At 47.8% G+C, this 25,302-nt stretch overlaps 1 protein-coding gene across 2 annotated transcripts in view; it reads left to right on the top strand.

Moving 5' to 3' along the window:
- The window catches only part of LHFPL2 (LHFPL tetraspan subfamily member 2), a 168,498-nt gene that overhangs the window by 8,072 nt on the left and 135,124 nt on the right, over positions 1 to 25,302 (top strand). Inside the window, exon 2 of one of the 2 annotated variants that reach the window (XM_065940060.1) lies at positions 6,008 to 6,108. The gene's annotated coding sequence lies outside the window, so the exon portion shown is untranslated. Of the gene's footprint in view, positions 1 to 6,007; positions 6,109 to 8,715; positions 8,736 to 25,302 lie in introns of those variants that run through there. The other variant, XM_065940061.1, reaches the window with a different exon arrangement.

The following is a 25,302-nucleotide window of genomic DNA, read 5'->3' as shown; positions in this document are numbered from 1 at the left end:
GCTCTGTTCAGCCTCTCCTAGTCCGTCTCCTCTTAGTAACCAGGGGCGCGGCAGCCTTTGTAGGCAGCCCGAGGGCAGAGGGCTGGAGTCCGTGCCAAGATACAGAGGAAGCTAATCTGCTTGTGACCTCAGCCTCATTAACATCGTGCTGGGTCCGAGAGCCCGCGTTCCACGGTTTTGTTTGACTTTGGCTGGTCTCTACTGGCTTGGGTCATGGGGTCCGTAGTCCTGCCTCTTCAGGGAGGCGGACAGATGGAGGAGCCAGATGAGGATGTAGGAGACGGTCAGTACTTAACCACCTGCTTAAGGTTGGGCTTTGTATTGTCAGCTGTCACTGGGCTCTGCCGACAGTGAGTGATCTGGCCCTGAGACAGAGCGGGTCTGAGAAGACTTGAGTAAGGCTCGTGAGGGAAGAAGGCCTCTTAAGGGCTGGAGCCCAAGTGGGTGGGCTGGCGAGCTGGGTATTCCCCAGGTGGGTGAGAGTCCCCATGGAGGCCCTCTACAGGCTTAAAGCAGGGCTTCTCAGACCGAATGGACACAGGAGGAGCCTGGAATCTTTGTTAAGTCGCAGATTCTGAGTAAGCAGGTGCGGGTGGGGCCTGGGATTCCGCGCTGCTGGCTCTGCGGAGCAGGTTTGGGGGAGCAAGCCCTCACGTGAGGCTGGACCACGACGAAGCCTGCGGAGCGCTCAGCGGGAGGCTGAACCGTCTGAAGGCCAGGGCAGGAGGGCACGGTGGGTCCTGACTGAGAGCCTGATGCCTGCCTCTTTACTGGGACTGCACACGGGGCCCTCAGCCCTGCCACTGCCAGCGGGGTCTCCAACAGCCCCGAGCAGCTGTGTGGGGATTGCCTTCCACCCTCAGGGTGGAGGGGGGGAGGTCGTGGATGGTCTTCCAGGTGAAATAAGCTAAAGGGAGAGGTTTTGTTTTTGCTATGTTTTAATTAAATTGATTTCCTCATTACTTGATGATTATGTTCCATAACTATTTTAACTACGTAAAGAAGGCTCTAACTTCCTCCAATTAAGCCTGCCTTTTCTCACAGACCTTATCACTTTGACTTTATATGACTACAGTGTTGTAAAAAGTTACCTATTGTTTGCTGTGGAATGTTACTTGTGATACTCCGCTGAGTACTCCCTGGAAGTGTTTCAGACCCCACCCTGGAGCTTTGAGCTGGTTGGTTTGGTATGGGTCCTGGGAATCTGAATTTCTTAAACAGACTCTCTAGATGGTTTTTATAATTGGGCAGGTTCTTGAAATCCCAGTGTTGAGGAACATCAATTTGGAAGCCTGTCTATCTGAGCCTGTGTTATCAGCTATGTCTGAGGGGCCTCCCTTACCTGTTCTTTTCTTGGCCTCTCACATACTTGGTTGTGAAGGGCTGGCTTTTGTCCCATTGGACCCACTTCAGTTTTTATCTTGACACATGTTTTCATTCTTACAGTAAGGCTCTTTCTAATCTTGGATGAGACCAAATCAGAGAGTCCTCTGTCAACGGTGTAAGAGTCAGTTCTGAAGCCGTTATTTTTAGGAAGGTGTTACAGACACTGATTATTAAATACTTTGGGACATTCTTGGAGATACTGAGATATGCACTTTGGGCTTCTACAGAGAAAGGAATGTCCCGAGGCTGACTTCTCCCACATTCTCCCCTGCTTGGGTTCAGACTCTGGAGATAATGTTAGCGTATTCCCTTCCTAAGTAAGCGCTGACCAGAAATGAATGGAGACGGGTCCGTCATCCTCCACAGAGTTTGGTTCTGACCCAGGTGAACTGACAGACTGAGGAGTTGGACTTTGCACATTATTGTGTCAATGTTAACCTTCATTTCTACCAAAGCAGGGTCTGTCTTACCTCCACCGTAGGGGCAGGGTCAGCTTGTGAAACAAATGAAGTGGGAAATGGTCAGTGTGATGGGATTGGAGGAGTGTGGAAGGGGTCTGTATCCAAAAGCTGGAGTTCACTTACTGTCACACCTAGAATTTTACCATTAGAGGAATTTGGTTCCTTTAAACCAAAGGAATAGGAGGAATAGGGTCTCTTTAAACATCCTATTCAACATGTAAGCATCCATCGAACAGGTACTACATTGATTACTTAGGCCTTAACAGGAAGTGAAGTGAATTGAAAGTTGCTCAGTCATGTCTGACTCTTTGCAACCCCTTGGAATTCTCCAGGCCAGAATACTGGAGAGGGAACAGAATAGCTGTTCTCTCCTCCAGGGGCTCTTCCTGACTCAGGGATCGAACCTGGGTCTCCCACATTGCAGGCAGAGTCTTTACCAGCTGAGCCACCACGAAAGCCCTTAACAGGAATAGTTTCATAAAATGCCAGCGAAGATAAGAATGTGAAGAGAGTGGATTCTGACGGGCTGAACTGCGGGCACTTGTGTGAGCGGGGCAGGGTCATCAGGCGCGGCTGGAGGCACCCTGCAGGGCAGCTCAGGTGTCCGGAGGAGCCCCGGATTCCTGGGAGGGCGCTCAGCAAAGATCATTCTCACTCACTCAATTCGTGTATAGTAGGGGCTTCACTGTCTCTGCACCTGGCACCCTTCTTTCTATCTAATGTGGCCATTTCACATTCCTGACCAGTTGTAATGAGAACCAGATGATGCAGACAGGAAAGTTACGATTAAACACTGCAATCGAGCTTGAGATTTTGTTGCACTTTCCCCCAGTCTATTAAATTTTGAGAGAGAGGTTCAGGAAAGATCCAGGCCCTGTACCTGCTTATCAGGAGAACTTGGCCAGCAGCAGAAACCTTCCTGCTCTTCCCAGGGCCATTTCCCAGGCAGTTTTGAGGGGGGCTTGACTCTTCAGAGACCCCACGCCACCTGGAAAGTGCTTTAGGGTATAATCTGTCTCTCATGTCTGCAAACAATCTTTACAGCTCCTGGCTGGCTAAAAGAAACTGTGAACCCGGCCCTTCTGGTGCCCAGCTGAAGCTTGTCTGAGTGGTTCAGATTCTTCAGAACAGTGTGGAGATGGTGGGGAGAGTCTTTCTGCCACACTGCTTGACCAACACTACAAGTGTTGTTACATCCCAGGGACCAGAACTCTGGGACCATTTACGAAGACGGACCCGCTCCCCCACCCACAGCCGTTTCCTGACCCTGCTTCCCCCGGAGTCCCGTTCATGTCCCCAGTCTGGGTGTAGTGCCCTCAATTTTAGGATTCACAAGATGGTCCTCTGTGTTCTTGGGCAGGATCCCAAAAAGACACAAAAAAGAAGTTTTTCTTATCACAAACAAAATGCTTCGGTCTGCAAGGGATGGTGGTTTACAGGTACCCAGGAAGATGGGAACACAGCCCGTGGAGGTGAGAGAGCCCCGGGAACCGTGCGCAGTTGCTAGTTCTCTGTGGCCGTGGGCAAGTCATTTCACTTGTTTGGGCAAGAGGAGGCGAGGGGATGAATCCAGGTCTGAGAGCCTTATTCTAGTGAGTCTGTGTGTTCATGTCTTTAGTCATTTATTTAAGGTGCACTTAATTGGCTGCTTACAGAGCTTTACAGTCTTGGTGGGGAGATGGTGAAACAGCCGCTGTCTTCAGCGTGGCTGGCAGCGTGTAGAGGACAGAATGAATAGGCCCGTGGGACGTGTAAAAGGTCCTGCCCGGTGTGGGCACCTGGTGGGCGGGGGCAAGCGAGGCGGTTGCCTCTCCCTGCCATCTCCACGCTGTTCTGAAAATCTGAACCACTCAGACAAACTTCAGAAGGGCTGAGTTCAGTGTTTCTTTCAGCCAGCCAGGAGCTGTAAATACTGTTTGCAGATATGAGAGAGAGAGTAAGAGAAAGACTATACCCTAAAGCACGTTCCAGGTGGCGCGGGGTCTCTCAAGAGTCAAGCCCTCCTCCAAACTGATGGGAAATGGTCCTCAGTGGGGCAGGAAGGTTTCTGCTCTCCAAGTGAACCTGGAGAGCTGGAGTGTGCAGACGTGGGGTGCAGTCCCCAGGGAAGGCAGTGGGGACTTCTGCAGCGTTCCTTGTGTGCTGGGCGTGTGGGGTCTTCACTGGCCCCTGGACCACACTGGATTCCTTGACCTGTTACAAAGCCCTGAGGCTTAGCCCGCTGTCTGTGGCCTTGGCCAGAGGCCCCCTCCCCAGCAGCTGAGTGTAACTGAAGTGGGCAGCACATCGCGATAGTCTGGGTAGGCATGAACATTGTTTTATGTCTCGAACCCCATTTTTTGGCCTTTTGTGAAGAAAAGTAAGGGCTATAGAAACATAAGGAAGCATGTAAGATCTGCTTGCTCTTTACAGAAACTTTTTTTTTTTTTTTGATGGGGTGGGGTTAATTTTTTTCTTTCTTACAGAGAAGATAGATATTCAAAGAGAAAGGCAACGAATGGATCAGCCTCGAATTTTCATTCGAATTACATTACGGCTTCTGGGCCTGGGAGCTCTGTAACCACAGAGTTTGTTCCATACTCCAGAAAGAAACTCGACCCTTCAATAAAACCATGCTGCGAGCTTTCTGGATGGCTTCACTGTTGCTTTTCTGGAGTGATCAGATTCTGTGTCTGGAGGCTGGAGGAGAAACTTGTAGCTGGAGTTTCCTTTGCCTAAAGCAAACAAGGGCAGCAGGAGAGGGTGGGGCATTTCTTAGGGAAATGGAATTCTCCCAAAACACCGTGTTCGCACCGGGAGGTGGGCCTGTGCACTCCTCCCCGTGGTCCACAGGGCTAGGAACAGTTCTAAGCATCAGTAAAACCCGCTTGTGTATTTCCCTTTAAGCATAAATGGACATCACAGGCCCTGCACAAGGACATGCACAAGGCCTTGCCCTTGGTGGCGCTGTTGAGGTACCAGGCCGGGCCAGCTCTGTGCCCTGTGCTCCGGCCCCCGGGACTGGCACTGTCCCCCTCTTCGTGCTTGCTGCCTTGGGCAGAGCATCAGAATCACCTGGAGCCTGGTTAACCCTCAGGGACTGGGCCCCGCTCCCTGAGATGTGGAGTCTCTAGGCCTGGGGTCGGCTGAGAGTTGGCTTTTCCGACATGTCCCCAGGTGATACCGGAGCCACTAGTCTAAGGGCACATGTCAAGAACCACTGTGACACCAGGCGTTCTTCCATTCCTGGAGGGTGTGTTGGGACAGGCAGCCTGCTCCTGGCGGGGCACCTGCCGGGGTGGAGTCACATAATGCTGGAGGCGACTGTAACTCGGAAGCCGTGGTTCATGGAGGGAGCCCTAGCCCTGTCCTCCTACCCCGCGGCCCTCTCTCCTGGTCAGCTCAGCAGCAGACCAGGGATGTGGCATTCCTTGCCTCCTTCCAGTTCCTTCTCTCTGATGTTGCAGAAGGCTTTCTGGACCATGCCACTCTCCTACAGGAGACCCTTCAGGGGCTGCCATTGGCCTTAAGAGCAAGTCCAAACTCTCCTAAAATGAGTTCCACCTCCCTCTTGGGCTCTGAAATCCTCCTTGTGCCTGTGAACTCACCAGATTCTCCTGCTTCCTGGGCGCTGCTTCTGCTCTTTGCTCTGCCTGGCATGCTGCAGCCTGGTCAGCTCTTGCTTATCAGACCCCAACTTAGCCATCACCTGCTCTGGAGAGTGCCCTCTGACCTCTCTGGGTTCAGCAGCTGCCTCTGCAAAGGCTCCACGTCACCTCCTATCTTCCTCACTTCAGCTCCTCTCAGCTGCATCAAGGTCCTGATTACTGCCCATTTACTTCCCTGTCTCTGTGGCCTGTCAGCTCCCTGAGGGCAGGAGACCTGTCATTCATGAGACTCCAGGCTCGGCATGGTGCCCAGGCATTGAAGACCTTCTAGATCATTTTGTGAGATAGTCCTGGCAGTGGAGGAAACAGACACAAGTGGGTTAGTGCCTGACTGGGTTACCCTCCCGCTGAGGTAAACACCAGGATTCTCACCCACCCCCTTGGCCGAGTGATGTTCGTCAGGTTTTCTGCTCTGAGACCGAGGAGCCTTAGGCAGGGTCTGTGGGTCTTTCCTGGGACTGTTCAAGGACTGGCTATTCCAAGGTAACAGAAAGGCCCTCTCTTGTTTTCCAGGGAACCTGGGAAGCGCGCTTGAGTTCACAGCTGGCCTGTGGTTTTACATCTCATCAGGGACCACTCTCGTCACACCCGTATCTTCACTCCTCCCCATACAGGTAAGGGGTTGTTTCATTTTTCAGGCTGCCTGCGGGAAAACTTGAGCCATGCCATGCACTCTGATAACCACCCCATGCATTAAAAAGAAAACCCTTAAACATTTAAAGCAGCTCCTCTAAGAAAGGTATGAAGTGGTCACCTGCCCCATTGAGTTATCCGGTGACGATGTTTACTGGCCTGCCTGGCTTTCTCCTGGGTGTTGCTGGCCACCCAGTATTCTGCTGGGCACCCTTCTCCTCTCCATTTGAGTTGGGAGTTTAGAACTCCTTTTCCTCGATTAAAACTCAGCCCACTTTCCGCTTGTTATTACAAACTGTCTGAAAGAGAGGGTATTCGGGGCGCAGTCGTTTCCAGCGAACGCCTCGCGGCCTCCCTCACACAGCCCACAGCATGAGTCTGTGGGGAGCTCTGCTTTGCTTGTTTGAACACATCTTTTCCTCTGGTCTGTGAGTTCTTCTTGCTACCATTTCCCGTGGTTCCTGGCCTGGAACAGACTTCCGGTGAATGAGTGAGTGTTCCTCTGAGAAGAAAAAATTGCCCCAGTAAACAAACCTGAGGCACCAGCACCAAAAAATGATACTGTATTCCTAAGCCAGTGACTGAGGTGTAGAGTGCCTTTTTGGATTCATTACACGGCTGTTTGCTCACATTACCACGGGTAATTGAGAATTTGTCATAATATGTTAAGTCGGCGGGAGTTTAGATTCTTACCCCTGTTGAAAAGGATAAGAAGTCAGGTGTCTTTGTGTCAGTAAGATGTTAGCTGACAGGCTGGGGCCCTGAGCCGCCAGCCCCCTCGGCTGCCCGGGAAGAGACACCCGTCCTGTCCACCAGCCCCTGGGAGCCCTGGGCAGCCTCGGGACTGAACGTGTAACTGATTTTATGGGCAGTAATGGAGCAAACAGTAGATCTGACCAATTTACAACTCAGAGGAAATAAAAATATTTCTAAAGCACAGTTTAAATAATTTTGATAAAAAGTTTAAATCCTGCATTTCCATGTCCCCCTTAGTACGCTGGGGCCTCTGAGAGAGACACCGATTGCCGGGAGGGGATTTTGCTTCATCATGTTGGTTGGGAGTCACAGCCCGCCGGGCAGTGGTTCACTTGCATCTGGAGCTGGAATGGGGCCTGGGTCCTTTCAGGAACTAACCAGTGGCTGGGTTCAGAGAAGCGAGGGTGGAGCTGGGGCACGGGGAACTTAAATCTGACCAAAGACCACTTTCACGCATGTCTCAAGTGTTGGCTCCTGCCTTCTTATCCTGCCGTTGCATGAACACTGCTCATTGTCCAGTCTTTGCAGTTGCTTTGTCTGGGTGTGTGTAGCATGAACGCAAAGAGAAGTTGTCTTCTGGTTCCTGTGTATGCTTTCCACAGCCTAGGAGAGGTACGGGCCAGCTAGTCCCATGTAGAAAAGCAGTGACCACACCACAGTTCTCCTCCCTTGTGCTGAGCCCCATCCATATGCAGCTGCCTGCAGGAGAGATGAGCGAAAGGCAAAGCAGTGCAGGGAATTTGACTCTCACCTGAATCTGTTCATCTTCAAGGTTCCTAGGGCTTGAATAGAGGGAGGGGTTCAGCTTTGCCCAGGGATCCCTCATCTCCATGGACTCCAGCTTGTCTATCGCAACTTGAAAGATAAGTGAAGAAAATAATTACAGTTTAAAAGCCCAGATGTTAAAAATAAAAGCCAAGTGTTAAAACGTGAGTGAGTATTAGCTTTTTAGTAGGTTCTGGAATTTGAGATATTATGAACTGTTTTGCGTTGCACTATCCCTGCAGAAGCTGAGTGCAAGGTGGTGTGTGTGTCTGGGCTTCATGCTGCCAAACGCATGGGGAGTGCTTGTCAATTTACATTAATAGCCACTCAATGAGTTTCACGGAGGTCTCTGATTCTCAGAGTGCTCCCTGTTTTCCGGTAACAATTCTAATTTGGCTATAAACACAAGTGAGGCGGGTCAAGTTGTCAGATTACTGAGCTGGTCCCCTTCCACACGCTGGTGTGTGTTCAGACATGCTTCACAGAGCTCTCTCACTGAATCTTTCTCTTGGGGGGTGGGGGCTGTGTCTCATGTGGGATCCTAGTTCCCCAGCCAGGGATTGACCCCGTGCCGCCCTGCAGTGGAAGTGCAGGGTCTTGACCGCTGGACCCCCAGAGAAGTCCCTGTCACTGAATCTTGACAACTCCACATCATCGTAATTTGAAAGTCCAAGAAGTGATCGAGAGCCTCAATTTCCTTAGTGTCTGAACTTTATGTTTCTTTCAGTTCAGTGTTTACTGTTGGTCAAGTTTTGCCGAGGACTGCTCGTGCCCCAGCAGCAGAAGCAGTTGTGTATCAGACACGTGCATGCGTGCGTGCTTGCTGTAGCTGCTTTGGAGCTTGGCCTTGATCCAAAGACACTGTCCAGAGCGGGCCCCTTGTATCCAGAGCAGTCAGAGCAAGGGCAAGTAGCGGACGCAGCAACTGATCCGCTGGCCCCGGACTCCACTGCTGTTGACTGTGACCAGGGAGTTCCTTTATTGCTGAAGTAAGCGTGAACCCAGACTGCTGCTGACAGACCCACTCACGCAACGGCACGTCCTCCCTTGGGTGTCTGGTGCTTCCAGGTGAAGCCTGTAGCTTCAGGTGAGCCTTTCTTATCTTTCTCTTAAGCAGCAAAAATCTCTTAAGATTACTTTTTAAGTTTCGATATAAATCTACAGCCAACTTTTGACATCTCTGGAAAAGAGTTTGGTTTTTTCCCACTTACAGTGCATAATCGCTGCATAATTTGGGAGCCACCTTTTACTCTGATCAGGTGGCTTGTCAGCTGCAAGTTGGTGACCCGTTTTATCTACCATGGGAGTTCTGTTACTGATGTGAAAGGAAACTTATAAATACATGTTTCCCAGGAAACCTGGGTTTTAAAAGGGCTGGAGATGTTGTTTTGATCACTCTCATGTCCTCCTCAGTTGTGAAATGACTGCTTTCTGTTTCTTAGAGACTTTTTACAACTATGGATCTGAGTTGGAAGGAGGCCTTCCCATCAGTTCAGTTCAGTCACTCAGTCGAGTCTGACTCTTTGCAACCCCGTGGATTGTAGCACACCAGGCTTCCTGTCCGTCTCCAGTTCTCAAAGCTTGCTCAAACTCATGTCTGTTGAATCGGTGATGCCATCCAACCATCTCATCCTTGGTCATCCCCTTCTCCTCCCACCTTCAGTCTTTCCCTGCATCAGGGTCTTTACTAGTAAGTCAGTTCTTTGCATAAGGTGGCCAAAGTATTGGAGTTTCAGATTCAACATCAGTCCTTCCAGTGAATATTCAGGTCTGATTTCCTTTAGGATGGACTGGTTGGATCTTCTTGCTGTTCAAGGGATTCTCAAGCATCTTCTCCAATACTACAGTTTAAAAGCATCAATTCTTCTGTGCTCAGCTTTCTTTATAGTTCAGCTCTCATATCCATACATGACTACTGGAAAAACCATAGCCTTATTTAGACGGACTTTTGTTGGTAAAGTAATGTCTCTGCTTTTTAATATGTTCTCTAGGTCGGTCATAGCTTTTCTTCTAAGGAGCGAGCATCTTTTAATTTCATGGCTGCAGTCACTATCTGCAGTGATTTTGGAGCCCCCAAAAATAAAGTCTGTCACTGTTTCCATTGTTTCCCCATCTATTTGCCATGAAGTGATGGGACTGGATGCCATGATCTTAGTTTTCTGAATGTTGAGTTTTCAGCCAGCTTTTTCACTCTCCTCTTTCGCTTTCATCAAGAGGCTCTTTAGTTCTTCGCTTTCTGCCATAAGGATGGTGTCATCTGCATATCTGAAGTTATTGATATTTCTCCCAGTAATCTTGATTCCAGCTTGTGCTTCCTCCAGCCCAGCATTTCTCATGATGTACTCTGCATATAAGTTAAATAAGCAGGATGACAATATGCAGTCTTGACGTACTCCTTTCCTGATTTGGAACCAGTCTGTTGTTCCATGTCCAGTTCTAACTGTTGCTTCCTGACCTGCATACAGGTTTCTCAGGAGGCACCTCAGGTGGTCTGGTATTCCCATCTCTTTCAGAATTTTTCCACAGTTTGTTGTGATCCACACAATCAAAGGCTTTGGCATAGTCAATAAAGCAGAAGTAGATGTTTTTCTGGAATTCTCTTACTTTCTCGATGATCCAATGGATGTTGGCAATTTGATCTCTGGTTCCTCTGCCTTTTCTAAATCCAGCTTGAACATCTGAAAGTTCATGCTTCATGTACTGTTGAAACCTGGCTTGGAGAATTTTGAGCATTACTTTGCCAGAGTGTGAGATGAGTACAATTGTGTGGTAGTTTGAGCATTCTTTGGCATTTTCTTTCTTTGGGATTGGAATGAAAACTGACCTTTTCCAGAGTTCCAAAGAATAGCAAGGAGAGAAAAGAAAGCCTTCCTCAGTGATCAGTGCAAAGAAACAGAGGAAAACAATAGAATGGGAAAGACTAGAGATCTCTTCAAGAAAATTAGAGATACCAAGGGAAGATTTCATGTAAAGATGGGCACAATAAAGGCAGAAATGGTATGGGCCTAACAGAAGCAGAAGATATTAAGAAGAGGTGGCAAGAATACACAGAACTATACAAAAAAGATCTTCATGACCCAGATGACCATGATGCAGGGATCACTCACCTGGAGCCAGACATCCTGGAATGCAAAGTCAAGTGGGCCTTAGGAAACATCACCACAAACAAAGCTTTCACATAACTGGGTAATAAAAGTAACTTTTCCAGATAGGCAAGAGAGTGAAAAAGTTGTCAACATTTTAAATGATTCTTCTTCTCTGCAGCAGTCCCCAGCTTTTTTGGCCGCAGGGACCATTTTCACAGAGGACACTTTCTCCATGGACTGGGGGCTGGGGGTGGGGTAGGTTTCAGGATGAAACAGGCACGTTATATTTACTGTGCACTTTATTTCTCTTCTTACATCAGCCCCATCGCAGATCATCAGGCATTAGATCCCGGAGGTTGGGGACCCCTGCTACAGAGCAGTTTTAGGTGGAGTGGTTTCTGAGGCTTTCAGAATTCTCTTCTCTCAGGTTCCTTCTTCAAAGCTAAAGGAAGCCTTGATTGGCTCCCTTTACACCAGAGACATGGGTGCTGCTCTTTCCTCTCCTTTCTTGCCTGGTGGGCCAGCCCTGCTGCTCACCTTGCCTGTGTTTTATCTGCCTGCCTGGGGTTGCTGCAGAGAAGTGCTTCTGCCCTTTATGGCTACAATCTGAAAAAGAAAACAAACAGCCAGAGCTCCACGAGTCCCAGCAGGCTGGTGGAAGCCGTTCTCATCCTCCTTGTTCCTGGGTTCAAAGTGCACTTCGCATTTTATGGGGGCGATTGGCCCTCCCACAGCGCTTGTTTGAGTGGGCCTGCCTTTGAGCCTGGTGGACAATTAACCGCACTGACCTCCTCTCATTTTAACCTTTCTGGCCAGGTTGCCCTTCCTGCTCTAGTGAGAGGCGGCTGCTGCCCCTTTGAGTGGAGCACCAGGCAGGGTTGGGGAAACATTTGATCCTCTTCAAAGGGGATGTCTCTGAAGCATGAAGATTGAACTGATTGTGACCCCACTGGACGGGGAAGCAGAAGCGCCCTCTGGAGAACTGGCTGGGAGGAGGAAGCCGTCAATTACTAATCCCGTTGCCCAGTGGGGTCTTCAGGGTCTCACATCCGTTTGAAAGAGAGAGAATCAGGGTTGAAGGTAATAAAATAGGCCTTAAATTAGAGGAGCAGGGGGTCATTTTTATCTAATTTTGTGGTTGTTACTGAGGGATAAAAGGCAGAGGAGATAATTTCATTAGCCCCTTTGAGATCTTTATCACGGGGCAATGGCACTTGGGGATGGAGTTGAGCCTCACAGGGGCTGGCCAGTCCCCTCCTGGCAAACAGAGCCCAATCTCCATAGCACTGGGGGCCTTGGGGAAGCCCAGTGACCGTTTAGGGCACCGTGATCAGGAGCAGTGTTTCCTGCTGCAAGTGAGCGTTACTGACTTCAGCGATACAGGGCCCAGTGGACACTTGACCCATCACTGAGGCATGTGGTAGTCACACTGAAAATACAGACATCTGCCCAGCAAGAGAGCTTGTTCAGAGCTGGGATGGTGTCTTTAACTCTGAGGAAGGCTCGTCAGTTATCTCTTGTCGAGGCCACTGCTTTGGAGCATGACAGTGCTGGGGTCCCCGTGAGCCGAGCGGTATTCAGGTGCTGGGGGGCAGACAGCAGAGCAGGCTGTGCCTTCTGTCTGATGGGCCCTGCAGGCTGAGGCTCCAGTACGTTGGCCAGCTGATGTGAGCTGCCAACTCACTGGAAAAGACCCTGATGCTGGGAAGGATTGAGGAGAAGGGGACAACGGAGGGTGAGATGGTTGGATAGCATCACCGACTCGATGGACATAAGCTTGGACAAACTCCAGGAGATGGTAAGGGTCAGGGAAGCCTGGCATGCTGCAGTCCATGGGGGCGCAAAGAGTTGGACATGACTGAGTGACTGAACAACCACAAATTCTGTTCATGGCGTCCTTGCATTTCTGCTGCTTCGTAAAGGCCTTGCTGGGCAGGCAGGAATTTCTGTCCATGTTTCCAGAGATAGGAGCGCGGCAGGGAGGGGATGTGTGATTTACCTCCATCTCTGGCAGGGAAGTGCAGGATCTGGGATTCTAGCCCTGGACCTCGGATGTTCAGATTAAGCCCTCCCTGACGGTACCGAGAAGAAACAGAGGGAAGAGGAGCCGGGGATGAATTATGCAACTTTGATTCCAACAGAGGGGAGAGAAAAGTGTGAGGATCAGTAGATTGTTCTCTGCATCAGCCACCAGCAGGCACCGTTCCCCAAGGCAGCCTGGCTTCTTCCTGAGGGTGAGCACAGGTGGGCAGGGCAGGGAGGCTGCAGGGGGTGGGATGGAAGGCTTTTTGTGTGAAACAGTCCTAAGTAAAGTGTCCAGTGACATTTGGAGAGCCTGTGCGTGTGATCAGAGAGGCCATGACACCCGTTGCATCACTGATTCGGGCTAATTTATTTCTGGGGCACAGCCTTTTCTGAGGGCTTCTCCCCAGGTAGCTCAGCTGGTAAAGAATCTGCCTGCAATGCAGGGCACCCCGGTTTGATTCCTGGGTTGGGAAGTTCCCCTGGAGAAGGGATAGGCTACTCACTCCAGTATTCTTGGACTTGCCTGGTGGCTCGGATGGTAAAGAATCCACCTAGGTGCTATCCCTGGGTTGGGAAGATTCCCTGGAGAAGGAAATGGTCAACCCACTCCAGTATTCTGGCCTGGAGAATCCTCATGGACAGAAGAGCCTGGCAGGCTGCGATCCGCGGGGTCGCAGAGAGTCAGGCAGGACTGAGCGGCTAAGAACGGCACAGCAGTTTACACTCTCACTATCTCCAATCCGCTCACTTTCCGGTCTCCAGCTTCCCCTTCTCTACTGTAGACGTTTCTGCTTAGTATTGAACTTAGCTTGGAGTAAAAAGAAAACTTCCATTAAGATGTGCTAATAAAAACCTTAACCGCTAGTAAGCACCTTTAACCACACAGCTTCAGATTGTTTAATTGCTATAAAAATCTATCCCCCCGTTGATTGAAGAGCTGATATTTGCACGTTGATCGTGGAGACTATAGATGCCTCCCTTTCTGGATGTGGTGCCCTTGGGAGCTCCAGCCAATGTGTTCCTGAAATGTTATCTGAGGGGAATTCGGGGGGTGGAGGGGGTGGGGACAGACGGTTTCCACTTGTTTCCCTAATGCTTCCCCGTATCCTATACAGATTATCTTTGCGCTGCAGTCCTCGGAGGCAGGAGCCCCCTTTCTTTGGCCACGTGTCTTCCTTTCTTTCATTACTGTGGCTAATCAGAAGTTGGCCAGACTTCAGTGTCTCTTAAAATCCTTTCTCTCTGGCCGTGTCCAGGAAGTTGAAGTGCAGTGTCAGAAATGATATGAGTTGATGAAGAAGAAATAAAGCCAGGCAACACGTGAAGAAGCCTTGGCAGTCCTGCTCCTGTTTTTCTGTCGTTTTGATCTCAAGGAACCAGATTTCCTCCACGTAGAAGGAACGCGGCCTTAATCGCCCATGTGCCAAGGAGCCTGAGCCATGTCTGCCCGTGGGTCTTCTAGATTAGGACTGTGCTTAGGCTCCTCAACTCTGGGATGAAAACGCGCCATTTATGCTTGGCAGAGTGCAGAGAAGTCACACGTCTGCAGCCTGAGCTATATGAATATGGAGTAAAAATAGCATCTGTTCGGGGAAGCAGAACCTTCCAGAATGCTTCGGTCCCCTCTTGGCACCAAAGGAGAGAGTAGAGAATAGGGGAGCAGAGAGGGACTTGAAAGAGCTTCTTGTTCAAGCCTTTTAATTTCAGCTCAAGACGCTGAATGACTTGGCTAAACCTCTGTCCCTGTGCGTCTTGTTTGGACAGCTTCGTATCTTTGGTCCCCAGCATGTATTAGGTGCTTCACGTGCACTTGAGTGAATGATACACGTGAAGCTGCGACTCCCAACTCCTAGTCTAGTGCTCCTTGAGATACTTTTATAGGCTGAAAGGTCTGTAAAAAATGGTGTCGAGTAGCTTGTACGTAGTTGAGACTTTCTTGAGATTACATGTAGGTTAGAAAAGTGAGACGTAGCTAGATTAAACTGGTTCCTTACAATCGGCAGTGCAGCTGAGGGGAAGACAGGCTTTCTCAGGCTCGGGGGTGGCTGGGAGGCAGGATGCCACGTGGTCGCCTGGGTGAGAGGTGCCCTGTGGAGGGTGTGGCCCCAATTGCTCTGCCTCCCGGCAGAGTCAGAACCGTGGTGGAAGTTGGGCTTGAAATCACCCCTCTACCCGAGAACAGTGCCCGATGGCCAGAGCCCACTCTCCTTTTGTGGTTGTGTGTGTGTGCGTCTGTCTGTCTGTCTGTATACGTGGCACTATGCGTGTGAACGGAAGGTCCAGGTACTTTCAAGCACTGCAGCCATAGGAGAAGGACTGTCCTCCACGCTGATTGACACCGTTGGCCAGTAAGTCAGGCTATCCACCACTCCCAGCCTTAGTTTGAAAATTGCAACCCTGCCGATCAGTGGCCCCAGCCAAGTAAACCAAGTTGTGCAGTGTCACGGTGGCAAGCACGCAGCCGCTTTCAGGCTTGTAATTCAAAGCATCATGATTCATCTCCCTTGTCTAACATTCCAGTTAAGTCACACAGTTACCATTGCAAGCGAATTTCAAAATTTAGAATAGTTTGTTGTTGATCAGTCACTAAGTCGTGTCCAACTCTTTGCAATCCCACGGACTGTAGCATGCTGGGCTCCCCTGTCCTTCAGCATCTCCCAGAGTTTGCTCAAACTCATATCCATTGAATTGGTGATGCTGCCTAACCATCTCCCCTTCTGCCACCACCTTCTCCTCCTGCCCTCAGTCTTTTCCAGCATCAGGATCTTTTCCAGGGTCTCTTCGCATCTGTTGGCCAAAGTATTGGAGCTTCAACATCAGTCCTTCCAAAGAATATTCAGTGCTGATTTCCTTTAGAATTGGCTGGTTGGATCTCCTTGCAGTCCAAGGGACTCTCAAGAGTCTTCTCCAGCACCACAATTCAAAAGCATCAATTCTTCAACACTCAGCCTTCTTTGTGGCCCAACTCTCACACCCATACATGACTACTGGAAAAACCATAGCTTTGACTATATGCACCTTTGTTGGCCAAGTGATGTTTCTGCTTTTTAATATGCTGTCTCGGTTTGTCACAGTTTTCCTTTCAAGGAGCAAGTGTCTTTTAAATTCCTGGCTGCAAGTCACCATCTGCAGTGTTTTGGTTATAGGAGATTAATTGAAGATAAAAAGCTGCCAAAGAGAATTTTTAAGGTCAAGGTATTTTGTTTGAATTCACATACACTGCAGTGATGCTGTTGTTTACTGCTTGGTAAGTTTCATCCACACCTTCTGACACAGTCTCCCAGTTTGGCTGGGTGTGTTTGCATCTTTTTAAATTGACCTCCTAGCTTCGTCGTGTGACTTTAATACCAGGGGCAAGTGTGCTTCCTCTGAAACCCTTGGCACCTGACCTGTTCCATGTGGAATTTCTTTGCTGCCTCGGAGGGAGAGAGCACAACTCCCTCTGAAAACCTGTCTCACCCAAAAGTTCCTTCACAGGATCATGAGACAGGTATGAATGCTGGCTTCATGTGACACCTCTTTGCTTCTGTTTAGGAAATGGGCAGCAGACATCCAGTCTCCTGGTGGGTCAGAAGACAAGCTGTAGTCTAACCCTGATTGATGCCTACAGGAACAATCTGCTGAGTAATCAGCTTCTGCTCTGTATTATAGATCACAGGGCTTATTGATCTAAAGCTGGCGCGCATTCTGCAGGCCAGAGGTGGGTCTGACTGGGTCTCCATAGCAGCAAGAAGAATGATGACGACTGGATAAGTTATGTGGTCTTGAGTAAAAAGAGCAAATAATCTTGCACAGTGGCATCAATCATTACTTTGTTTTTTGGAGAAAGTCAGGCTTGAGGAAGTGATTTTATGGTAGTGCTGGCATGACCTAGTGTTTGAACTTCTCCTGGAGGCTGTTCCTTGGCACTGACATGGTTCTTTGTGATCTTGTCCTGAGTTGTCCAATGCTAGCATAGCGCTTTGGCAGTGAACAGTAAATATTACACTCGAACCTGAAACATTCTATGTGAAAAACCATGCAAATTAAAAACAAATTCAATTTTTAAGAACACATATATGTTGATAAAAACAGTGTGTTTGGGACATCTGGTTTCTTGAATTCAGTTACATGTGGGGAAGCTTGATTATCTTCTGCAGGGAGGAATGAGATGAGAGTGGATGACTTCCTGGCTATGAGCCTTGAGCTTTTATGAAGGGTAATTTAGAAAGCAAACCTTTTTGTAGAAAGGTGTTTTGGTATTGCCTATTGGTGAAGGCGTACTTTTTGTTTATTTATTATTTTATTGCATGTGACATTGTTTCAATTCAGTAGTTCTCTTTATCTTTCTTTTTTCCTTTTTCTTAGTAAGCAGTCAATGGGGATCTGTAACCACAATGACAAGAAAAGGACTAATGGAAGTTTATATAGTAGTGTTCATGTTTACAAAATTAAATGCTGAATGTGATGGAATTCTGTATTCATAGTGTTCCAACTTGCTGTAAACATTTAGTAAGTTAGAAGATTGATTCATATTTGTGATGTTCTTATTGTAAAATGAAACCATAGTATATATACATTCATTAGTCACTCCCCAACTAAGGTATAAATCATGTTAAGTGCAGTTTTATAGGAAGTAAGGGTGTAAGAATCAAAGTTTGTAGTTCTTTTGCAAGCATCTTGCTTCTGTTTTTGTAACACAAATCAGATAGGTCTTTCATGGGCTCGTTTCTCTTTCTTCCATGTATGTTCAGTCTCCTAGTCATGTTTGCCTCTTTGTGGCCCCGTGGACTGCAGCACACCAGGCCTCCCTGTCCCTCACCATCTCCCGGAGTTGCCCAAGTTTATGTTCATTGCACTGGTGATGCCAACCAGCCATCTCATCCTCTGATGCCCTCTTCCATGTATACCTCTGTATTTTCTATAGGTTATTTCCTCCTCTGCCTTGCTGCCTCCTCAGAACCAAGATTAAATCCTGATCATCACTGCAGTTTCATTAGCCCCTGTTTATGAGGCCTCAACCATAGGGTCTTCATAAGAGGATCGGGTACTTCCTGAAGTTGGGCTGGGTTCCAGGGATTCCTGGGTCCATGTCTTTGGGTCCTTTCTGGATCTCAGTGGTACCTAACAAGCAGCCCGGCTCACCTTGAATCACAAGGTCATGCATTTTCTGTCGCCTAAACATGTTAATGATTAAACACATTAGATATTGTTTGGTGAGTGTGCAGCCCGTTTGAGGATTTTTACCAGTTAACAAGCACAAGAGAACTATATATCAGACTCTGGAGGAATGAGTGCTTGGGAGACAGCCCTTCTGAGCTCCAGGTTGCCCCAGGAGGAGCCAGCTCTGTGTTTGGACAGGACCCGTGGTGGGGCGGAATCAGCCTAGAGGCAGGCAGGCCTGGGCTCCAGACCCCACCTGCCACTGCCAGGATCCATGACCCCAGGCAAGTTAATGATCTCTCCTGGCCTTAGTTTGCTTATCTGTGAAATGGAGATAATCCTATACTCCCTGGGTAGAGTTGTTCTGATAATAAAGGAGGTAGCTTTCTGTAGGCCGATCTGGAACCCAGTAAGCAGTGTTTAACGCCACTGTTGCTAATGCAACAGGAACAAGTTTGACTTTAAAGGAATCCAAGAACTCTGGACGTTTCTCCCAGATGGTTGGCCTCCTGTGTTGGTGCTCAAAACACTTGTGTAGCTGGCGTTTTAAGGCCTTTTCCTCTCACCTCTGGGTTTCCTGGCGCTCCTTGTCTTGCTTGTCCAGCTTCTGTAAACTGGCCTCTCCCAGGGCCTCCTTTGCTTTAAGGATCAAAGGCGTTCTAGAGTATTTTGACATGAGGTAAAATTAATGGTCGTTTAAAAGTTAGTCCTGTGGTCAGACTTGTTATTGGGTGTGTGTTCCTCGGGCGTGAGGCCCTTGCTCAGTGGCGATGTGCGGGACAGCTAAGGATCTCCCTCCAGGAGGGGAAACCTTCATTGGAAAGGGGGTTCCAGAATGCAAAAGTTTATAAAAAGTGTTTATGTTTGTCCTGGGAGAAGGGTAACACGTCACAGGCCATTAACAGGCCTGGCCCACACTGCAATGTGCACCAACCCGGCGATGTAATTTATTTCACTGAGGGAATTGTGGTTTTTCATGCCCTGGATAGGTGTCACTGAAACCTTGTTTCAAGAGGAAAATAGCAATTAATGTTAGAAACAAGAACTACTAGCCTTACAAATTTGTGGTGGAAGAGACCCAATAAAAATGACAATCAGAAGTTCCCCAAAGGTGAGCATCAGCATTGATAAATAGTGTTTTCTCCCTGGTAAGCTGACAGCTCTTGCTTTGTACGTATGAACCAAAGTAGGCCTCCCCCAAACAGCAGGGCACGTGCGAATGTCCCTGCAGGGAAGAGAGTCGGGCCGGGCTGTGGGCCGGGCAGGCAGGCAGGCATCTGTGTTGGCTTAGGGACAGCTGGCAGAGGCCCGGCTGTGTTTGGTCAGATTAGGCCGCCTCTGTGTCACTGCTGCTATTGTTCCCCTGCTGGGAGATGGCAGATGGGAGAGGCTGTCCTCAACGGGCAGCTGTTAATCTATAACTGGGGGTTTGCTTGTACCCATGCATAAACATTTCAGCTCATTATTTTCAGAAACAAAAGACCAGAGCATATGGGAGCCCTTTGGTTCTGATTCATTTAAAGTTTGTTTTTTGGTTTGTTTGTCTGAGGATTGCTGATGTAACTGGGTCATCTAAATTGAAAGTGACTCTTAAAAATTAAGTGAAAAAATGATTTCGAGATGAGAAGTATGATTTTCCGACTTTGAAGAGAACTCTTTCCTTAAAATGACACTTTCCAGTGGAGAATGGCATCTGTGCATTTAGCTCGTAGAAAGTCAGTTTTCCATGCACAGTGCAAAAATAGGGGAGAGAGAAGTGACAATGAAAATGCTGGGGAGCTGCTAACAGTCTGGTCTATTAGATCGGGGCTTTAAAGCAGCGGTCCCCAACCTCCGGGATCTAAGGCCTGATGATCTGAAGTGGAGCTGATTTAACGATGATAGAGATGAACCGCACGATAAATGTAGTGCACTTGAGTCATCCCCAGACCATCATCCCTGCCCACCCCCAGCCCCTGGAAAAAACTGTCTTCCATGAAACTGGTCCCTCGTGCCAAAAAGACTGGGGGTTGCTGCTTTATATATAGCAGGATTTCTCAGCCTTGCTGCCACGGGCACCTTTGTGCTGAATCATTTCTTGGCTGTGAGGCTGTCCTGTGTGTTGCAAGCTGTTTAGCACCACCCCTGGTCTCTGCTGACTAGAGGCTATCAGAACTCACTTCCCCTGGTTGTAAAGATCCAAAACATCTTCAGACACGGCCCCTTGTCTTCTATGAGCTGGAGGCAGGAAGTGGGCAAAGGCAAGATCCTTTTGGCTGACAACTGATGCCTTGGAGTGAGAGTGTTAGAGATCCTTTTCCCTCTCTTGTTACCAAAGTGATCTGGGTTCCAGGTCTTCTGATGAATCATCTTGCCTTACTGGGTATGACTGGGTTAAAAGAAAATAAAAAGTGAGCCCTAATGAGTGTAAATTGCAAAGGGTAACTTGGAGAAACTGAGTTTACAGCATTAGGGATTACGTCTCAAGGGAGAGCGACCTCAGTGAAATCTCCTAGAAGTATCTGAAGGCCAAAACCTTATAAAGAAAAGCGATTGGTCCTTTTAGAGAAATCCTTGCCTTGTCAGTTCAGAACTGACACTATTTCTTGGTAATAGTGGTGGCTCGTGGCCAATTTCTAACCCCAAGTCTGTCGATTGCATCTGGATAATGTCACTGGACTGTTTCCCTGCTGTTTTTGACCAATTTTCTGAAAAGCAGTCATCCTGGTTCCTTTTTCTCAGGCTCAACATCTCAAAACAGGCAGTTCTGAAAGGATATGTTCGAGGCTCAGTGCAAACCACCTTTGTCAGAATCTTTGAATTACTTTTTTATACAAGTTCTGCCTTGTTGGTGGGAACATTGCTGTTCAAGTCCTGAGCTGGTGTGTAAGGGGTCTGCCCTGTGCAGAATGGCAGGCGCCCCAGAAGAGAGTCCCAGCTAAACCCAGCCTTCCAGCCACCCCCATCGATGTGTGAATGGAGCCATATTGGACCCCCCAGACTAGCACATTCATCTGCTGCCTAAGGACCCTGTTACCCTGTGGAACAGAAGCATCACAGCAGCAGCTCGTTTCCCAGATTCCCAGTACACAAAATGTGAGAGAACATCAAAGTTGTTTAAATGACTCCTAAAAAATTAAACTGGGCTCCCCTGTGGCTCAGCAGTGAAGACTCTACCTGGAGGTGACCACCTGGGAAGTCTTGCCACCATCCCCTCCTGGCTTTGTGATTTTTATGCAAAATATCCCGAGAACCAACCCATAGTCAGGCTGGCTGCAAAGAAAACCTGAGAAGGGAGATTGGCATTTGCCAAGGGAATGGCAGGTGGGGATGAGAGGAATGGAGGGAAGCACGGAGGAGGAGGACAGGAGAGGTGGAGAGGTGAGAGGCTGGAGGACACCGTGCGTCTGTTGGTCCTGGGAACCCACATCCCGACACCAGCTTCACCAAGGGGAGTGCTCTCTCTCGTCATCGAGGGGAGTTACCTTCAGGTGGTGGTGCTGGCGTGTCCCCCCACAGAGAGTGGCAGAGAAGAGCGGGCAGGCTGAGGAAGGAGTTCGCTGGTTCTATTTCTTGCTTATCCATCGTCATGACTTCTCGGTTATTTGCATTTTGGGAACCAAGTGAGTGGTTCCCTATGTGTCAGAATATAGATTCTTATTAAGTGTAGCACCAGGTTTTGAATCCAAATTGGATTTTTTTATTTTGGGACAATCTGAGTTTTTTTTGCATAAGGATGAACAAAGGAAAGGACTTCTCTTCTGTTGATTGGAGATTGTCTGGCAGGTCTTAAGTTAATTTGAAATCTTGGGTTTAGAGTTTATGGAAGAACAGATTAAGAATGCCTACCGTATATGGATTTGTTTTTAGAAAACAGTGTTCTATTAGCTGCTGAGTCCTGACGCCTTTTCAAACATTTGGATTGGTTTTAGTCTAACGGCCAGGGTGACAGTGCAGCATCGAGGCAGGACAGGGAGGAAGTCTGGTGCATGTAGTCTTCTTGTCTCTCCTCTCTTTCTTCTTCTGCCTTTGCTTTCTAAAAGGTATTTTTTGGTTTAAATTTTCTTAATGTGCTTTTGATGTGCTTTTCTGTTTACTGTAATGGTTCTCGAGTGAGTCAAACTTGAATGCTCTCCCCGCCCTCTCTACATACCAGGGGTGTTTGGATCTGGAATGGGGATTTTAAGATCCCTACTTTTAGGAAATAGGGACCAGGAACCCTATATGTCTGTTGCTGGAATCCCTCCTGAAATGTTGATTAATACTGCCCGCATTGTGCATGCAAATCAAAGGCTCTTCCACAGTTTATGGTAGAGAAAGAATCTTGAACCTTGATTTATTAACTGACTAGCTAAGATAAAGTAAGCTAGTGGGGTTTGAGTGGTTAAAAGGCAAGGCTTTGGAACCAAACTGCCTAGATTTGAAACTAGCTCTAACATTTACCAGCTGGATGGTCTTTGGGAAGTTAACTGGCTCTAACATTTCCCAGCTGGGTGATCTTTGGGAAGTTAACCAGCTCTAATGTTTCCCAGCTGGGTGATCTTTGAGACATTAATTAAAGTCTCTGCTTCAATCCCCTTATCTGTAATTAGGGGTTAATAATACTTCTTAGGTTTTTGGGACAATCAAACAGGTTAGAACAATACTTGGCATATTTTAAGTATTCAATAATTACTTCTTAAAACTCAGCATTCAAAACATGAAGATCATGGCATCCAGTCCCATCACTTCATGGCAAATAGATGAAGAATAGTGAAAACAGTGACAGATTTTATTTTCTTGGGCTCCAAAATCACTCTGGACAGTGACTGCAGCCACAAAATTAAAAGATGCTGCTCCTTGGAAGAAAAGCTATGACAAACCTAGACAGCATATTAAAAAGCAGAGACATCACTTCACCAACAAATGTCTGTATAGTCAAAGCTATGGTTTTTCCTATAGTCAGGTACAGATGTAAGAGTTGGGCCATAAAGAAGGCTGAGCAGTGAAGAACTGATGCTTTCAAATTGTGGTGCTAAAGACTCTTGAGAGTCCTGTGGACTGCAAAGAGATCAAAACAGTTAATCGTAAAGGAAATCAACCCTGAATATTCATTAGAAGGACTGATGCTGAAGCTGAAGCTCCAATACTTGGCCACCTGATGGGAAGAGCCAACTCACTGGAAAAGACCCTGATGCTGGGGAAGATTGAGGGCAGGAGGAGAAGGGGTGACAGAGGATGAGATGGTTGGATGGCATCACCGACTCAATGGACATGAGTTTGAGCAAACTCCAGGAGACAGTGAAGGACAGGGAAGCCTGGTGTGCTGTAGTCCATGAGGTTGCAAAGAGTCAGACATGACTTAGCAACTGAACAACGACAAGTTACTTCTTTCTGATAGAAAACCATTCTAAATCATCTCAAGGCCTTCCCCCTATTCTTAAATCTTTTAGTCTCTTGTTTCCTTTTTCTCAATATGAGCTGTATTGGTGTTCACATATTTATATTTGCAGAACCAGTGTGAATTTTACCCCAATTTTAAGTTCAAATATAACAAAATGATTTAATAGTATTTCTTGAAGACTTTTAATGAAATGGGTAGAGTCTTGCAATAGAAACAAAATTTATATGCCAGATACCATGAGAAGAACTTGTACTAGATTTAGGATTGCTTTTCTAATTCTAGAGGTGGCACTAGAAAGTACTTTCTTTCTTCTTGAAATAAGTGGGTTTACCCAGAGCCTCAGATGTTCAGAGTATGGGTGTGTAATAATGAGCTTTCTTGGCTTTCCCACCCTCCTGATACCTATGGGAGGTGAGAACCCTAGCCAGAGAAGATGGGTGGCTGTGAAAGTCTCTCAGTCGTGTCCGACTCTTTGGGACCCCATGGACTATACAGTCCCTGGAATTCTTTAGGCCAGAATACTGGAGTGGGTAACCTTTCCCTTCTCCAGGGGATCTTCCCAACCCAGGGATCGAACCCAGGTCTCCTGTATTGCAGGTGGATTCTTTTTCAGCTGAGCCACAGGGGAAGCCCAGGAATACTGGAGTGGGTAGCCTATCCCTTCTCCAGCGGGTCTTCCTGACCCAGGAATAGAACCGGGGTCTCCTGCATTGCAGGCGGATTCTTTACCAGCTGAGCTACCAGGGAAGCGCAAAGATGGGTAGCTCTGTCTTATAAGGACAGCATTTGTCTATTGGGGCTGCTTCCTTGGGGGTCCAGCTAGAAATGGTGCCAGCACACCAGGCTGGTCGGCACACGGCCTTGAGGGAGGGAGATGAGACAAGGTTCAGGCCAGGACTGTTCCGGCACTCTTTACCCATGAAGGGCTTTAAAACGTAGAACTAAACCCCGTCATCCACTCATGTTTCTAACATATCATTAGCACCCCAATCATCAGTCAGCAAGCACTGTTGCTAAGTTCTGTTCTTCAGCTATTGTAGAGTGCTCTCTGGCCACCCAGGAAAGAAGATGTTGTTATTAAGTGACATTTGCTTCATAGGCTCTGGCGAGGGTACTGACCCCAGGCCTCTCTTGCAAAGATAGCTGCTGACTCCTCCCAATTATTTCCCCAGTAACCCTTTAAATGTGATATTTAGTGCATGTGATATTTAGCCCCATTTTGTACCTGGTGAAACTGAATCACAGGTTTAACAACTCTCCCCCACAAGCTTCCTAAAAACTTCTTATGCCTAAACAGTTTCTCCTCATCCCAGACAGTTCCATGCCCAGAAAGTTTGACAACTTTCCCAAGACTGTACAACCAATAGGTAGGAGAACTGGGTTTTGGACCACATCTCTGCTTGATCCAAATCCTATTTAAAATCTCTACTTTGGTCTTTCTCTTAGTATGAAATAGATACGGATAGTCCAGTTTCAAGTGGATTTTATAATTTGAAACTGAGAATAACCGGCAAGCAAAGACAAATGGAAATTACTCAAGATAGGAGAAGTTTGATTTTATGTAAACAGAAGACAGTAATAATTAGCATCTGTTTTATGCCAGATGCTGCAACTGCCCTATGGAGTATTAGACCCATTTTATAGATGAGGCAATAGAAGCTCAGCGAGTATAAGTAGCCTGTGTAAATAACACAACCTGTAGGTGAAAAGAAGAGATATAAATTCTATTCTCACCACATGATACTGTGAAAAGGCTGGGAAGACCTCATTGTCTCATCACTTCCACTCCTAGGGTACATGGGAAAATCCTGGAATTCATTCCCAGGAAAACCCAATGTCTGTTCCGGGCTTCTCACTGTCATATGGAATCAACAGCCTTTACTTTGAATTCATTTTCCGTCGGTGAAACTTACCCATGGCTAGAGAGAGAAATGTGGCTTCCCAGATGATGCTAGTGGTGAAGAACCCACCTACCAATGCAGGAGACGTAAGAGACGCAGGTTCGATCCTTGGGTCAGGAAGATCCCCTGGAGAGGGAA

This window comes from Muntiacus reevesi, chromosome 7 (genome assembly GCF_963930625.1).
Source record: "Muntiacus reevesi chromosome 7, mMunRee1.1, whole genome shotgun sequence".
NCBI classification, from domain to species: Eukaryota; Metazoa; Chordata; class Mammalia; order Artiodactyla; family Cervidae; genus Muntiacus; species Muntiacus reevesi.
This window is presented reverse-complemented; position numbering and strand designations above follow the sequence as displayed.